At 50.5% G+C, this 16,215-nt stretch overlaps 1 protein-coding gene across 13 annotated transcripts in view; it reads left to right on the plus strand.

Annotated features, from left to right (window-relative positions):
- Positions 1–16,215, plus strand: part of PLEKHA6 (pleckstrin homology domain containing A6) — a 144,861-nt gene that overhangs the window by 11,182 nt on the left and 117,464 nt on the right. The window contains exon 1 of one of the 13 annotated variants that reach the window (XM_081298120.1): positions 6,433–6,482. The exons of the other annotated variants lie outside the window; for them this stretch is intronic. The gene's annotated coding sequence lies outside the window, so the exon portion shown is untranslated. Of the gene's footprint in view, positions 1–6,432; positions 6,483–16,215 lie in introns of those variants that run through there. 13 annotated transcript variants of the gene reach the window in all.

Below are 16,215 nucleotides of genomic sequence, written 5' to 3' on the forward strand. Positions count from 1 at the left end.
TATCCCTGGGTTCAATCCCAGGTACCAAAAAACACAAAAAACTTATCTAGTGTTCTCTGGTTCTGCTCACCTCCCTGGTCTCCTCGTATAACTGGCCTGCTATACAGACTTTCTTGTTTCCTTCCTTCCATGTCAAACTCATCCCTACCTCAGGACCTTTGCACGTGTTGACCCCTCTACCTGGGAGCACTTCTCTCCTGTTTCTGCCCATCTGGGGAGGCCCTTCCTGATGAGTCCCTCTGAGGTCCCTGCCTCTCCTCGATCACTCTTTTTTTTTTCATTGCACTTACCACTACTCAAACATTAGAAAGTGCATGTGTTTACTTATTTATTGCTAATGTTCCCCGCTGTCACGTGACCCTTAAGAGCACATTCTGGTGGTGGTGGTTTCTGGTACGTGTTGGGAACCTAATATTTGCTGAAATGAAAGAAAGAATGAGAAAGCACAGGGAGTAAACTGCAGAAGCATAATTAATTCCTCCTCCAACCGCCCACTGGGAGCTAGCTCCCAAGCCCCTTGATTGTGTAGATGTGACCCCCCTCCTCTTTCTCTGCACTCTTCCTTCCCCACAAGGCAGGACCCCAGAGATCCCCCTCCTGCTCCCCCCAGGGGTCCTTACCCCTCCCCCTCTGGCCCCCACCCCCTTGTCCATATCCTGCAGCCACTGTCAAGGGCACCTGGAGCTCACCTGGTCATTCCTGCAGCTGCTCTGTGACTCTGCCTGCCTCTGGGCCGTGGTGCTGCAAGAGTATTTCTTTTTCTTTTTTTGGGGTGGGGTACAAATTTGTTCCTATCATTCTCCATTTCCTTCTCTAGGCACTTAAAAGGCATCATGATCTGGCTCCTGCCTCCCTTCCCAGCCTCACCTCCCACACTACCAGTCTGCTCGTTAACCCTCTCCTGTAGCCACACCAAGCCCTTGTGGGTCCCTCCACACACGCCTGACTCCCAGCATCTGAGCCCTTGTGAGCGCTGCTCCCTCTTCCAACATGGCTTGGGTCCACTGAGGACAACTTCTCTTCCTTCAAACCCTGCCCAGGACCTCCCTCCTTCAGGGATGCCCTCTGCATTTAATTGTTTCTATGTGTATCCTTTTACCTCCATCTGTAATCTTCCAGCCCGAGTGTGCATCCAGGTCACTGGAGGGTTTATTGAAAACCATTGCTGGGCTCTACCCTAGCGTTTCTGATTCAAGGAGTCCGGACTTTGCATCTTCTGTAGGTTTCTGGGTGACCCTGATGCTGCTGTTCTGGGGACCATGCAATGGGGAAGCGCTGGTCTAGATGGGAAACTCTTCAAGGGCAGGGGCGACACAGCGTGGCCAGAAAGTCTGGGACATAGATGACATTGTCCTATCACATATTGTAATGAAGTGTCGGCTGCCATTCATCGCCTGTCCCTGTGTGCAACGCGGTGGCTGTACTGCATCAGTAGCAGCAGGAGCGGCTCAGAGCTGAGCGCTTTAGCGTGTTCTCTCAACTCCCAACTATTTTTGCAAACAACTAGGAAACCCAGACCGTAAATAAATTGTTCAAGGTCGAAGAGCTGGGAGGAAGTCAGGCTGGGAGGCAGCCGGTGCTGCAGGATTTCCCAGGCTGTGACAGTAACGTAATGCCACAGCTGTTCCCCCCAGGCCCGGACGAGGAACGTGCCCAAGAACCCTTAGTAAAAAGTGAGTGGAAGACTCTGGTCCACGCTCCTTATTTTCACATTCGCCTCTATAATCCATTCCCACTCTGTTTTTTTTTTTAACTTTTTATTTGTTCTTTTTTTAGTTGTACATGACAGTAGAATGTATTTTGACAGATCATCCACACACATGGAGCATCACTTCCCGTTCTTGTGGTTATACGTGATATGGAGTTACACTGGTTGTGTGTTCATAGTGAAAAGAGGAAAGTGATGTCCCATTCATTCTACTGTCTTTCCCATTCCCATCCTCCCTCCCTTCCCTCCATTCCCCTTTGTCTAATCCAATGAGCTTCTCTTCTTCCCTGTCCCATCCATATTGTGAGTCAGCATCCGCATATCAGAGAACATTTGGCCTTTGTTTTTTGGGACTGACTTCTTTCACTTAGTATGATAGTCTCCAGTTCCATCCATTTACTGGAAAATGCCATAATTCCATTCTTCTTTATGACTGAGTAATATTCTATCGTGTGATCCATACCGAATTCCCTTTATCCATTCATCTGTTGAAGGGCACCTAGATTGGTTTCATAGCTTAGCCATTGTGAATGGAGCCACTATAAACATTGATGTGGCCCCCATCACTAAAGTATGCTGATTTTAAGTCTTTTCCCTACCCAGATATATGACATTGTGTTGGTAGATGAATTAGAAACTCTGAGGACCCAAGACATGGATCCCAAGAGGTAATAATAAAACTGAGATATCCAGACATATTCTTCCAATATGGATGGATCAATTTCAATAAGCAAATACTGATATTTTCCCAGGATCTAACAAGCATGATAATTGTATTTCAGTAAGCTCTTTCCTTCATGGTGTCTGGGAGGGGGGATTCATATGGTACCCACAAGTGATGTGTTACTCCAGTGTACCTGTAGTTTGAAGGTGTCATTTGACAGGAAGGAGGGTGTGGGGAGAAAAGAAAAGCAAAAGGTGAAAAGGTGGATAAGGAGATTTGGGCCACACACCAGAGTGTGTGTGGGTGTGGTGGTGCACACCTGTAAGTCCAGCTACTCCGGACGGCTAAGGCAGGATGGCAAGTTCCAGTTTGCTAGTCTGGGCAACTTAGTGAGATCCTGTCTGAAAATTTTTTTAAAGGGGCGGGGCTGAGAATTCACTGGTAAAGCTCCCCGGGTTCAATCTGCAGTACCTGGGGAAAGGAGAGAGGGAGAGAGAGATGGGTAAAGCCCATTACCAGCACATATGCACTTTCCATCTTATCCACAAGAGGGTGCCAGAGCACGCATGATCAGCCACATCCGGCCTTTAGGGGTTCGCTCCATGGTGACCCACAGATTCTCTCCAGGCTGATGGTGCTGCCTTCCAGGAGCTGACAGGGCCATCTTGACCCTCCCCTGCCACTATTCAACCACCGTAGGTCTGGTGGACTTCTTTCTGAATCCTAAAGATCTGGCTAGGTGCCACCTGTTCCTGACCAATAAGAATTCTCTTCTGGGGCCTCGTGTCCTTCCCTGGCTCCCTGCTCAAGTACCCCGCTGTAGGACAGAATCAGTACTGTCTCCAAGGGCAGCTTTTCCTCTCTCTCCAGAGTCAGCAGGGGAGGAGATGTGACAGGGACGTGTCCTGCAGAGACACATCCCTGATAAACCCCAGCTGCTGCTCCACCCAGGGAGCCCCACCCAGCCCTGTCACTTCTTCCTTGTGTCCAAGAAGGTGCCAGAATCCTCAGGTGGCACACGGTGAGCTGGGCAGCACCAGCTCCAGGGGCTGCTCAGAATGGAGGTATTGGAGCCAGCGCTCTCTCCCATGTGCCGAAGGGCTGGGTGGTGACACTCAGGTGACCCCTAAAAGGCTGTGCTGGATAGCCGAGAGTCCATACAGACCCCACCTGTGGGACCCCAGAGGAGGCCCAGGAAGTGAGGTGCACTAAGACTGTTCTGTTGTCTCCAGAAGGCAGGCAGGTGGAAAGTCACAGGTAGCAATTCTGGCCCTAGCAGCTCTGTCCTCAGAAAGGAAGATACAGGGAAGGAGGAGGTGGGGAGAAGGAAGGTAGTCTGAGCTCCATTTGCAGGTGAGGAAAACAGGTTTGGCTGAGAAGAAGCTGGTTCCCAGGCGCTGAGTTCAGGATGGAGCTGTGGTTGGTCATCAGAGACCCAAGCTGGCTCCCCTTCCTGCTCCCCACGCGGAGGGAGGGAGGCCCGCGTGGATAAGGTCCAGGGTGAGGAGTGGGTGCTGAGGGACAGTGAATCCATCCTTCTAGTGGCCACCCATGTGGCGTGGGGCATCCATGACACTTCAAGTGTTCAGAGACTGAATCGCGACTGAGAAGTTGAACTTGATCCTGAGCCACAGGGGCGAGTCTAGAGCAGAGGCGGGACCTCAGAGAAGCCTTCTTTGGAATCCTGTCCCCCTCATCCCTCCTCCCAACCTTCTCCAGACCCGTCTGACTTCTCTACTGGGCTGACAGGGAGAGAATTTAGATTGAGACGAAGGACTCTGTCCTCTCTGCTGCACTCCACTGGTCTTTGCTGGAACCCTGGTGCCGGCCCTGATGCTGCCTTCACCATGTGGCTCCCCACGGTGAAGCCACAGTACCCGCCCATCCTCCCCTGGGCCTCTCATCCCCCTGAGCCCATGGGTACCCAGAAGTGTGACAGTCTCTCTCCGGCTTCTTGGAAGATCCAGGGCCTCCACTGCCGCCCTTGCCCTCTGTCTGCCAGAGAGGAAACCCTCCCAGCAGGCCCGTCTATCAGCCACTTCTCCAGCTGCCTGAGGATTCTGGGGGCTGGGGGGCTAGGGTCCTTGTTCCCTTCCCACACTCGTCCCAGGGGCTGTAATCTCTCGCTCCAGCCCCACTTTGCTTCATAAGTTCAAGGCCAGAGACCTCCGGGACCCCTCATCTTTGGCTACCTGGAAGCAGACTCTCCCCCTGCCTGGGCCAGGCAGCCTTGCCAAGTCCTGCAGAGCCGGCAGGTGAGATGGGCTGAATCCATCCTGCCTGGCGCTGGGCCCTCGCTCCCAGCTTCCCTGCACCTTCAATGAGCGGCTTTCCAGAGTCCCAGCCTGACATGTCGGCCAGGCTGTGGGAAGGGGAAAAGATGGCCAAGGGACCCTCTCCACCAGGACCGCTAGGCTGTGCATGCTTCTCTGGCCTGAGAGTCCCAGTTCCGTGTGGCCTGCTCTAGGCTGGAAGTCCCCCAGTACCTCCCCTGACTGCACTCACTCCGGTGTGTGGCCCAAATCTCCTCAATGTCCCCCATCCCAACTAACCAGGCTCCTCCTGGGCTCTGGGAGGGAGGTCATCTTCTACTCCTTTCAAAGCAGATTCTTTTTAAAGAAAGGCTTCGGCAGGCTTAAAAACAAATGATCACAATAAGAGACTCAATTGGGCTGGGGATGTGGCTCAAGCGGTAGCGCGCTCGCCTGGCATGCGTGCGGCACGGGTTCGATCCTCAGCACCACATACCAACAAAGATGTGGTGTCCGCCGAAAACTAAAAAATAAATATTAAAAAAAAATTAAAAAAAATAAGAGACTCAATCATATTCAAAGTGAAGAGAGGCTTAATTTTTTTTTGTATCAACTTTGATAACAAATAAAGACAAATTACCACATGGGTGGGGCCTGGTGGGCACCCTTTGTCTAAGCCTGCTTCTGGGAATAGTTCTGTTTTCAGAAGTGACCGCAGGAGCTCATTGGTTCTGTCTCCAACTTGGGGTGTAAGGGCAGGGGGGGGACTGAGGCCAGTGAGCCTGCCTGTGGGTTGAATTGAGAACCCTCCCTTTTCTCCCCATCTTTCTGGCCTGGTTATGAAGTCAGTGTTTCCAGGGCGCTTGCCCATTGGCACCGAGAATCTTATTTTTCCAGCATCCACAGAGGTTTGCAGAGAGGGAAACTGAGGCAGAGCAAGAATGAGAGAATACAAGAGAAGGGGAACATCTTTGTCTACCGCAGAAGCAGGGCCACAGTGCTCTTGTCCAAGCGCTTCTGCCTTTGACCATCCATAATGCAGAACCCAGGTGCCCCCTGGGTTGGCTAGCATTCTCGTTCAAGGTCATTGGAGACCAATTTGGGCTGAGGACTAGGAGACCCTGGTGTCTTACAAAGGTCTCCAGCCACCTCTACATATTAGTTCTTTAAATCCATTGGGCTGGGGCTGTGGAGGCAGCAGGGCCCCAACTGAGCCCTCCTGACCCCAGAAACATGCTCCTCTCTGGGGTGGGCAGCCACAGTGCTGAAAGGTGACCACTGGCAGGCTGGGTGCAAGAGGCTGCAGGCTGAGGCTCCCCCAGGCAGTTTCTGGCTCCCTGCAGTCCCCTGTGGGCAGGCGCTAGGAATGCAGCTGGCCCAGCTGCCCTTTGGGGGGCAGTCTTGTCCCTGTGGTGGGAGGCCAGGGAGGGTGGGCAGAACCACCCCATCCTCTCCCCGGCGGGTTGGCTGCAAGGGTGGTTAGCAGCTTGTCACTGGTGTGGATGGAGTTAAACCTTTTCCAGGACTATTTACTTCTGATCCTAAGTGACAGCTTGGGGAGGGAGAGTCACGTGGCCCTGAAATCCCCGCGGGAGCCGATAGAGCATGCCCAGCTGCTTCTGCCTGGGAAAGATGCTGGGTCCTGCAGTAACCACAACAGCATCCTCTCCCTGCGCCAGGGACCTGCCAGCCGGAGAGATGACTGATTAGATCAGATTAGATCCAGAGCCCCGCTCTTCAGAAGGGGGCCCCCAGGGGCAGGGGAGGAGGACCCCAGCTGGCTTGAGCTGGGGGAGGGGTGCCTTGGGGCTGGCAGAGTTAGTGCTCTCAGCACGGATCACACCTCTGAAGCAAGTCGGTGAGTCTGTTTGGAGGCATCAGATGGATGAGGTGGGAGGAGGAAGGTTGGGCTCCGGTCAGGGCTGGCAGCCACCTGCCTGGCGTGTGAGCCCCGGCTGTGTGCACTGCGGTTCCCTTGCCTTCCCCATCCCTCATCCTTGGCAGCATTACTTGGGGATCATGGATGCTGAGAATGCTAATTATAGACCTCTTGGTGCCCCCAGTTCCCTCCAGAATCCCCAGTAAGGACTGATGCTGTTTGAATTGATTACATTTGAGTTCCTCCCCTGGGCTAGAGCAGCTTTGGGGCTGCTGTCTCCAAGGGTCCAGCTGGGCCCCCAGCCTGGCTGGAGCGCAGAGGCCACCAGCCCCACCCTGCGTCTTCCCATGGAACAAGTGGAAGTCCAGCAGGGAGGAGCTGTGGAGGGGGGTTCCCAGGGTCGGGTTCAGGTCAGCCCCAAGACTCAGCCTCCTCAGTGGGAGGGGTCCGAGTGCCTCCTTCTCAGGGCTCAGAGGTTGGGGCCAAGGGCTGGCGTCTCAGATTCAGTGGGAAGCTCCCGAAGGAGCTGATCTGGTACGTGGGCAGGGGATGGTGGGAATGAGGGGCCAGCGGACATAATGATGGACCAGGATGTCGCCAGCTGAGAGCCCCAGGGTTATTGTGTGAGGCACTTAGAGAGGGAGGAAGGTTGGGGAACTGGCCAGTGAGGGGCAAGGAGAGCTAGGGGGTGGAGGGGAAGGGAAAAAGGAGAAGAAGCAACTGGCAGATGCCCTTTGAGACCTCAGGCCAGCCATGGCAGGGGGGAGGAGGGGAGAGCCAGGATGCCGGGTGAGCAGCCCTGGGGAGCCCTGGGGCTGGTGGGGAGGAGGACTGGGCGCAGATTCAGTGTTGGAGGAGGTGTGGCCTTCAGGGCTGGACAGTTCTCCCCAAATCCCTTTAGACCCCTTGCTCTCTATCTGGCAGCTGGTGCACGCCACGGAGGATCTCCTGCATGCAGGGGGAGCCCTGAGTGGCAGCCTCTGCCCAAATCCCCCGTCCAGATGGCGGCGGGGGGCATTGCAGGTGCCTGCCCTAAATCCCCCAAATCCCCTCTTCCTTGCGCTGGGGAGGTTTCTGCAGGCACTGACTGTCCAATCTTCAGCTCCAGCCTCTGAGCTGCTGCATTTTAGCCTGGGCAGGAGACGGGCAGATCCTGTTGGTGGAGAGGAGGGGGTAGGAGGGAGGTGCCACCGAGGCTCGGCTCCGCTCCGACAGCAGCCTGCGGCTCGGCCTGTCTCCAGGAGGCGGTGGCAGGAGGGGCTGGGGCGCCCTGCCTGGCACAGCCACGGGGCTTTCCTTACGGAAACAAGCGGGGTTCTGTGTCTCCGCACAAGGGCACAGAGTGCCGGGCTGCCGATATGAATTATTAAAAGTCCTGGGCTCCCAGATCGCCGGCGAGGTGATGAATGTGTTAGCGGGGTGTGGGATTAATCCTGGGGGCTGCTGCACGGGCTGGGAGACAAAGGGGACTTTTTTTTTCCTCCCTGGGTTCGGCTTTTTCACAGGGAGGCGATGGTGCAGGACGTATTACATAGATAATTGCTTTAGTGTGTCTGCCTGGATTATTGAGTTGGATCCTTCCTGCTCCGTGTAAATGAAGTAATTACTGGGGAAGGCGGAGAGCCAGGCAGCCCGCCCTGGCTCCCGGGCTGACATCACAGCCCCGCCTCGCCCAGGCCCATCCGCAGCCGCGGGCTCAGCAGAGGGTGGCCCAGGGATCGGCCTGGAAGGCGCCCCAAATAGGGGTGGTGTCATCCAATGCTGGACAGGCTGAGGCTCTCTGAGCCTGTTGGGCATCCACTGGGGTCATGGGCACTAATACTGCTCTGCTGCCCTGGGTCCCCGGCAGTGCATCAGGAGGAGGTCAGAGCTAAACATGGGGACAGCTTAGCTTGCTGCTAAGCACTTGCAGTGCTCACAATCTGCAAAGCTCAGGCGGAGGCTTAGGAGCTCTGGAAGCCAGGCTCTGTGAGATGGCTTCTGCAGGCCAGTCTCTGGCCAATTAGAAAACTCCCAGGGAGGAGCGAACTTTATTTTGGGGGAACATTTAAAGTGAAGAGCAGAAAGAAGGAAGTGTATTCCCTTGCAATTTCTTAGTTCCGGAAGGGTCCTGGTTAGCATCACCACTTCCAGATGCCCCTGGGAAAATGTTTTTCTCAAGCCCAGTTGAGCCTATGCCAGCCTCACTTGGGAAATCCCAGTGGCAGGGAGCTTATACCCTTGCAAGCAGCTTCCTGCATGGTGGGAACATTCTTCTGCACTGAATCAAAACCTACCCTTGCCTTGGTTCCACCCTTTGGTTCTGATTCTTTGAAGCCACACAGATCAAGCCAGCCCTCTTTTACATGATGATAAAAAAATTGCTTTCTTATTAAATAGCATGTCATAGTCAGCAAGTATGGAATTAATGTATTTTACATGGCTGTTTCTAAGTATTAGACATTTAGGTTGTTAGCTTCATTTCCTTTTACAAATTACTCAATATGAACATTTTGTTTTGTTTTGTTTTAGTGTTGGCACTGGGGATTAAACCCAGTGGCACTCCACCACTGAGCTAAATACTACATCTGTTACATCTCCAGCCCTTTTCATTTTTTATGTGGAGTCAAGTTCTCCCTAAATTGCCAAAGCTGGCCTCAAACTTGCAATCCTGCAGCCTCAGCCTCCCAAGTAGCTGGGATCTCAGGCGTGTCTCACCATGCTCTGCCTCTTTTCTGAATTTTGGATTACTTCCTTAGGATAAATCCCAAGACATAGAATTAATGTGATAAAGGGAATACCTTTTTAAAAATTACTATTTTGTGAATATAAAAGTAATATGTAGTTATTAGAAATGTAGAAAGACATGTAAAGTTGAAAGCTACTCATAATTCCCAGATATTTGCTAAGTAATTCTAATATTTTTGGTGCATATGTCTTTTTATAAATTCATTCACGGACATTATGAGCAGGTTTCATAATACACACATACCCCTTTAAAATTTTGAACCAAATGTATATTTTTGTCACTTATGTATTTTTCTATGTCATTGAATAGAGTATTATAATTATCATTTTAAAGTAGTTGCCTAGATCTCATTGTATACCTATTATACTTATTTGGTGCTGGGGATTGAACCCAGGCCTTTGCACATGCTAGGCAAACCCTCATCACTGAGCCATATCTCCAGCACTGTTTATTTGTAGGTTTTTTGTTTGTCTGTTTGTTAGGGACCAAACCCCGGACCTCGCTCATGTGAGGCAAATGCTCTGCCATTGAGCTATACACCAGCCTTGTTTATTTGATTTTTGACCTTTATGTTAAATTAGTTATTTCCAATTTTCCATTTTGTTTTTGTACTGGAGATTTAACCAAGGAGTGCTTAACCAAGGAGTGCTCAACCCCAGCCCTATCTTTAAAATAAAAAAGAAAAAGGGGTGGTGATGTGGCTCAATGGTAGAGTGCTCACTTAACATAACGAGGCACTGGGTTTGATCCTCAGGACCACATAAGCGTAAAGATACTGTGTCCACCTAAAACTTAGGAATAAATATTATTTTAAAAAAAGATAGGGTCTCACTAAGTTGTTTAGGACCTCACTAAGTTGCTGAGATTGTTCTTGAACTTGTGATCCTCCTGTCTCAGCCTCTAGGGCCACTGGGATTACAGATGTGCACCACTGAGCCCAGCTAATTTTTCACTTTTTTTTTTCTAAAGAGAGAGTGAGAGAGGAGAGAGAGAGAGAGAGAGAGAGAGAGAGAGAGAATTTTTTAATATTTATTTTTTAGTTCTCGGCGGACACAACATCTTTGTTGGTATGTGGTGCTGAGAATCGAACCGGGGCCGCACGCATGCCAGGTGAGCGCGCTACCGCTTGAGCCACATCCCCAGCCCTAATTTTTCACTTTTTAAAATAATGTTACTATTAACATATAAATATCTGAACTGTTACACATATCAATGATTTTTCCCTCTTAGGTAAAAGCGGCATTGCTACATATTTTTAAATATTTGGCTGTATTTGGCCAAATTCCTTGTTCTAAAGCATGTGCTTATATGTCCAGCAGTTGTGTATGAGAACTCCAGTATTGAGTAACCGTTTTTGTGGTTTTAACTCATTGCTCTTCATCGTTTCCACCTCTTTGTTTAATTACTAGTAAGATTTTTTAAAAATTAAAAAGAGATTGGGTGGGCTGGGGAGGTGACTCAAGCGGTAACGCGCTCGCCTGGCATGTGCGGGGCGCTGGGTTCGATCCTCAGCACCACATAAAAATAAAGATGTTGTGTCCACCCAAAAGTAAAAAAAAAAAATTTAAAAAAAAATTCTCTCTCTCTCTCAACAATATGTAATAGGTTCATTTAACAAGTGTATTTGTTCAAGTCTGTCATTTCTTCAAAGGTAGTTTGGTAGCTGGGTGACTCAGGAGCCTGAGGCAGGAGGATCACAGGTTCGAGGTCAGCCTCAGCAATCTGGAGATGTAGCTCAGTGGTAAAGCACTCCTGGGTTCAATACTAGTACCAAAAAAGGAAGAAAAAAAAAGGCAGTTTGTACAAGATCATGGCTGTGGGAGTAAATTTGGGTTGAATCTGGGCTCTGCCACTTACATGGTATGACCTTGACAGTGACTTAATCTCTCAGTTTCTCCATCTGGAAGGGGGAAGCCATGTTCCCTATCATTGGTTTCTTGTGGAGACGGATGAGGTCACCTATGTGAAGCAGGTAGAATTATGCTGAGAGGAGCAAGTGAAATGTGGGCTTGTTATTGTCATCTTGTTGGTTCATATGAGAAACAGATCTCTGAAGACAGGTACAATGATCTTCCTCCTCCAAACCCCTCAAGTCTCCTTGGCTAAATACCCTGTTCCTCCAAGGACCTTCGTTCCCCTCTCGAGCTTTCCTGGCGCCTCTACACCAGGTATGCCCCCTCCAGCAGAATGTGGTGAGGTGGCCACACTTGTTCTCAGGACATCCACTTCCTCCGGGATGGCCCCCTGGACTGCACTTGGTGCTTCCTCTCGCGGGTAGATGGATAAAGGGAATCTGAGTCCTGTGGTGTCTTCTGGCTGGTGGGCACTTCCCTCCTGCAGCCCCTGCCTCTGCCCTCCTGGCCTCACACACTGCCGTGAGGGTCTTCCCTTGTCAAATCTATGAGCAGTCTTTCTTATTCCCCAGAGCCCTCATTGCACCTTCCCAAAGTCGCACAAACTGAGCTAATAAATTAAATCTGGGCCGTGTTAATAAGGGTTGGAGGAAAGACGCTTACTTGGAATTTGAAAAAATGAATTCAAGTCCTGGTCTAAGTTAGTAGCTTTGTGACTTGTAGCAAGCCACTCATCTCTCTGAGCCATGGTTTCCTAGTCTGCCAACTGGAGTTAGCATGACTACCCACCTAGTTATGCTTTGTTTGCCTGCGGTGGGTACCAGGGATTGAACTCAGGGGCACTTGGCCACTGAGCCACATCCCCAGCCCTATTTTGTATTTTATTTAGAGACAGGGTTTCACCGAGTTGCTTAGCACCTCACTTTTGCTGAGGCTGGCTTTGAACTTGCTATCCTCCTGCCTCAGCCTCCAGAGCTGCTGGGATTACAGGTGTGTGCCACTGCACCTGGCTAGTCATAGCTAGATGGGTAGCGCAGGTGCAAGTGCTTTGTCAGCTGAAAGTCCTCATACTGATGTCGGTTACTGTTGAACAATGTATACCAGCAGGCTATGCTTTCTCTCAGAGGCCAGACAGGTGACAAGATGGACTGGTAAGAAATGTGTTTAGGGCAGGTGGTATTGAGGGTGACTGTCAAGTCCTCCCAGGTCACCCCATAATCTCTGTAGAGGGTTGTTCTTATGTGAATTCAGGAAACCGAGGGAGGCACTTGTGCTGATTTAATAACCTTGTGTGACCCCCAAGCTTCTCAGGGTTGCTCATCTGGCCTGGCTCCAGTTGTGTCCTCCTGGAATTGGTCAGGACCCTCACTCCTTCAGGGAGATGGTCTGGAGACCTTGGAGGAGGTGAGGCCCCTCTATAGCTCTGACATCACCACGTCCATCCAGTTGGGCTCATCATTACCTGAGAAGAACATGGGTCTATAATTGCAGACGCCAATTTGCTTTTAATTAGCCAAATGCTTGCAATTAGACTGTTAAATCCAACCTGGCCTTGGGGGGGGGGGCGAGATCATTTTTTCTGACCTCAAGAGCATCAGAGGTCGTCCAGAGACTGCACGCAAACCTGCTTAGCTTACTTTGCCCAAAACCAGGGCTGCTTTGATTGGGAATTGGGGAGGATTGCGGTGGGGAAAGGAAACCTGCTTTGGGTGGGGGGTGATGCGGTAAAGGAGGTTCAGTGCTTGATGCCTTGTCAGAATCACAGGTGGGTATAGGACCCAGGTTCCCTTCTTCTAATGCAACCTCCTTCCCCTTCTAAAATGGGAATAATTCCCGCTGTGCCTTCCTCACAGAGTTCGAGTGAGTTCATTTCAGAAGTGGGAGCGAGTATCAGCATTGCCATATGAGGTTCCTTGATCAACTCCGAAAAGCTCTTCAGGGTTACATGTGTGCGCTCAATGTCACTGGCCACTAGTTCCTGGGCCCTGTCTCTTATCAGTTACTCCTATGCTATCCAGTGATTCTTCTCTCTCTCTCTCTCTCTCCCCCCCTCTCTCCCTCTCTCCTCTCTCCCCTCTCTCTCTCTCTCTCTCTCTCTCTCTCTCTCTCTCTATATATATATATATATATATATATATATATATATATATATATGATGGACACAATATCTTTATTTTATTTGTATGTGGTGCTGAGGATCGAACCCAGTGCCTCATGCATGCTAGCCAAGTGCTCTACCATTGAGCCACAACTTCAACTCTCCAGTGATTCCTGATTCTACTCTTTTCTCATCCTACCTTCTGTCCTTCAAGCCCCCAAACCATGGGTGAGTTGAGGGCAGCACTAGCACATGGTAGGTGCTCAGCGAATGTTGGCTGGCTGTGATGCTTTGGATGGGAGGGAGTCTGGCCCCCCAAAACAGGCCCAGGGAAACAAGCCTGGGAAAATCTCTGGTGGCTGTGGGAATGGGACATTTATTATCTATGCTCCTTGCCCCTCACCCCGCTGCGGTCCTTCAGGGCAAAAGCGGGTCTGATTTGTCTTATTTGTATTGGAGATGTTTGGCACAGAGCCAGGCATGAAGTAGTGGTTTGATAACTTTCTTTCTTTCTCCTTTATTTTTTTGATTGACTGAATGAATGAGACAGGATAATGTGGTAGACAGAGCATGGAATTGAGAGTCGATGAATAGGGCTTGGAATCCCAGCCCCACACTTCCTTTTGGCAAATATTTAGGTATGTGCGTTATGTACCAGGCAGGCCCTAGATTGCAAAAACGAGTTTTTAAATTCACAGTCGTATAAGGAAGTAGACAGGTGAGCAAACGGTTGTCCTGAATATGAGACATATGCTACAACTGTTGGTGGCCAAGAAAGAGAGAGACTGCCCTGGAAGGTTCAGGAAAGGATTCTGGAGGCAGAGACCTTAAGCTGGGTCTCATGAGCGTGGGAAAGTTACTTAACTTCTCAGGGTCTCAGTTTCCTAAGCTATCACATGAGGAAACTAAAGTCCCTTTGCAGAGGTGAAGGATGAAATGCAGTAAAATAATATGAATAAAAAATTGGGACTAACTAATTATTTAATAAATGTTCAAAATGTCTCCTTGAAGCCAGGTCAGGGGGTGGCTTGGCAGGGAGAGGGCGGGCGCCTGCAGCTCACGAAGTTTCAGGAGGCTGGTCCGTACCCTTCATCTTAGCTCTGTGACCTTGAACACATCTCTTAACTTCTCTAAGTCTCAGTTGCTGGATCGGTACAGTGAGAGCATATATTTGTTCTATGGCTGAACCAAGAAGCTTCACATATGGCCCAGAATATGCCGAGCTTAGTAAGTACTAGAAAACATTAGCTCTTCTTTATTATTATTTCCAACAGATTTCATGGAGAGACTACATCTGCATGCAGAGACACACATATTACATTCATGTGGATTCCTGGATGTGCTCAGAAAGGGAGGAGGGGGAGGGAGCACGGGTTAAGTTGAGTGACAGCCAGTGGCTGCTCCCTGAGAATAACCAGGGAGAGGTGACCAGAACTCTGTTGAAAAGGTTAAAAGGATCAGACTTGGGCAACAGATCCAGGCAGGTCAGCTTGTGGTTCGTGCTCCAAGCTGGAGGGGCCTGCTTCCTGAGAAACTAAGAGGTCCCCTGACAGCAGCAGGAACTTAATTCCCTCAGGCATGTAGGCCTCTTGGTCGGGGCCAGTTCTGCTAGCAGTATCCCAGCTGCTCTGCAGCCGGGCTGGTCCCCTGACCTTCCTAAGCAAGGCAGCCTAGCAGCCATGCTGGGTTGCCATGGCAACTGGCAGCCTCCCAGCTGGGTTGCCCTGGTAACCAGTTAGCTGGTATTTGGGGGAGGGGGTGGTGAGCTAGGGGTAATCAGCCTCAAAAGAGATGGAGAAGGACAAGGGCAGGACAAGAAGGAAAGCAAATTGCAGATGCCCCCCGTACAGCCTTCTCCTCTCGCTCTCCTGGGCTTGGGACAGCCAGAGAAAGGCAGGTAGGAAAGGATGCCGTGTTGTTTCTGCCCTGTGTGTGTGTGTGTGTGTGTGTGTGTGTGTGACGGCTGAGTTGACTTGGCCAGTGCAGGGTGTGTGGAAGATTCGATGAGGTGTGCAAGAGCTCTCCCTGACAATAAGAAAGGAGAGGTGGTCCAGTCCAGTGGGGAAGCCATGGACCATCCAAACCCAGGTCAGTCCTGGCTCCCCTCTGCCCCTGGTGAACATCATCTCCTTGAGCTTTAGTTTCCTTATCTGTAAAATGGAGGAGCTGACATGGACCTTCAGGGCCACTGTTTGGGACAGTGGCCGGCACTGTCTAGGGTGGGCTCTCCTCTCCTTCCGATTTGCTTTTTTTTTTTTCGGTGCGTATGTTCCGGCCCATAAACAGCTTGACCAGAGGCCCGGGCTAGGAGTGGGGTTGGAATTCTGAGAACTTGAGACCCTGCTTTTATCCTGAGGAGTTTACCATCCCAGTGTGTACTGAGTGCAGAAAGTGAGTGACAGGTGAGAACTTTGCAAGAAAGTTTTAAAAGACTTCATCTAAAAAAAAAAATTTTTTTTTTTTTTTTAGTACCAAGGATTGAACTCAGGGGCACTCACCACTGAGCCACATCCCCAGCCCTATTTTGTATTTCATTTAGAGACAATGTCTCACTGAGTTGCTTAGTGCCTCATTTTTGCTGAGACTAACTTTGAATTTGTGATCCTCCTGCCTCAGCCTCCCAAGCTGCTGGGATTACAGGTGTGCGCCACCATGCCCAGCTTATCCCAGTTTTTGACTGCACTAGTAGAAATACATTTGTCCTTATGATCCAGAAACAGGAATGCATTAGCTTTCTGGTGTATTCTAGTCTTGGCTGCTCTGCCCCTCAAGAGATGGTCTTGACCCTTCAGCTTGATTTCACACTCAGAGGTGAGTCACTATGTTCAGTTTGAGAAACACAGAGAGAGGGTAAAAACACCAACTCAGGCTTCCTCTCACCCACACCTGTTGACTCTCATAGCTCGAATCTGCGAGATAAAAGGTTCTGAGGTCACGTGGCTTGCCCAGAGTCACAGAGGCAGCAAGTCATGGGCAAGGCCAGAACAGGTCTCCCCTGCTCGGGCTCATGATCTGCCCCTTCTTTTGCTCAGT

Source organism: Spermophilus citellus, assembly GCF_964194105.1.
Source record: "Spermophilus citellus genome assembly, chromosome: 6".
Lineage (NCBI taxonomy): Eukaryota > Metazoa > Chordata > Mammalia > Rodentia > Sciuridae > Spermophilus > Spermophilus citellus.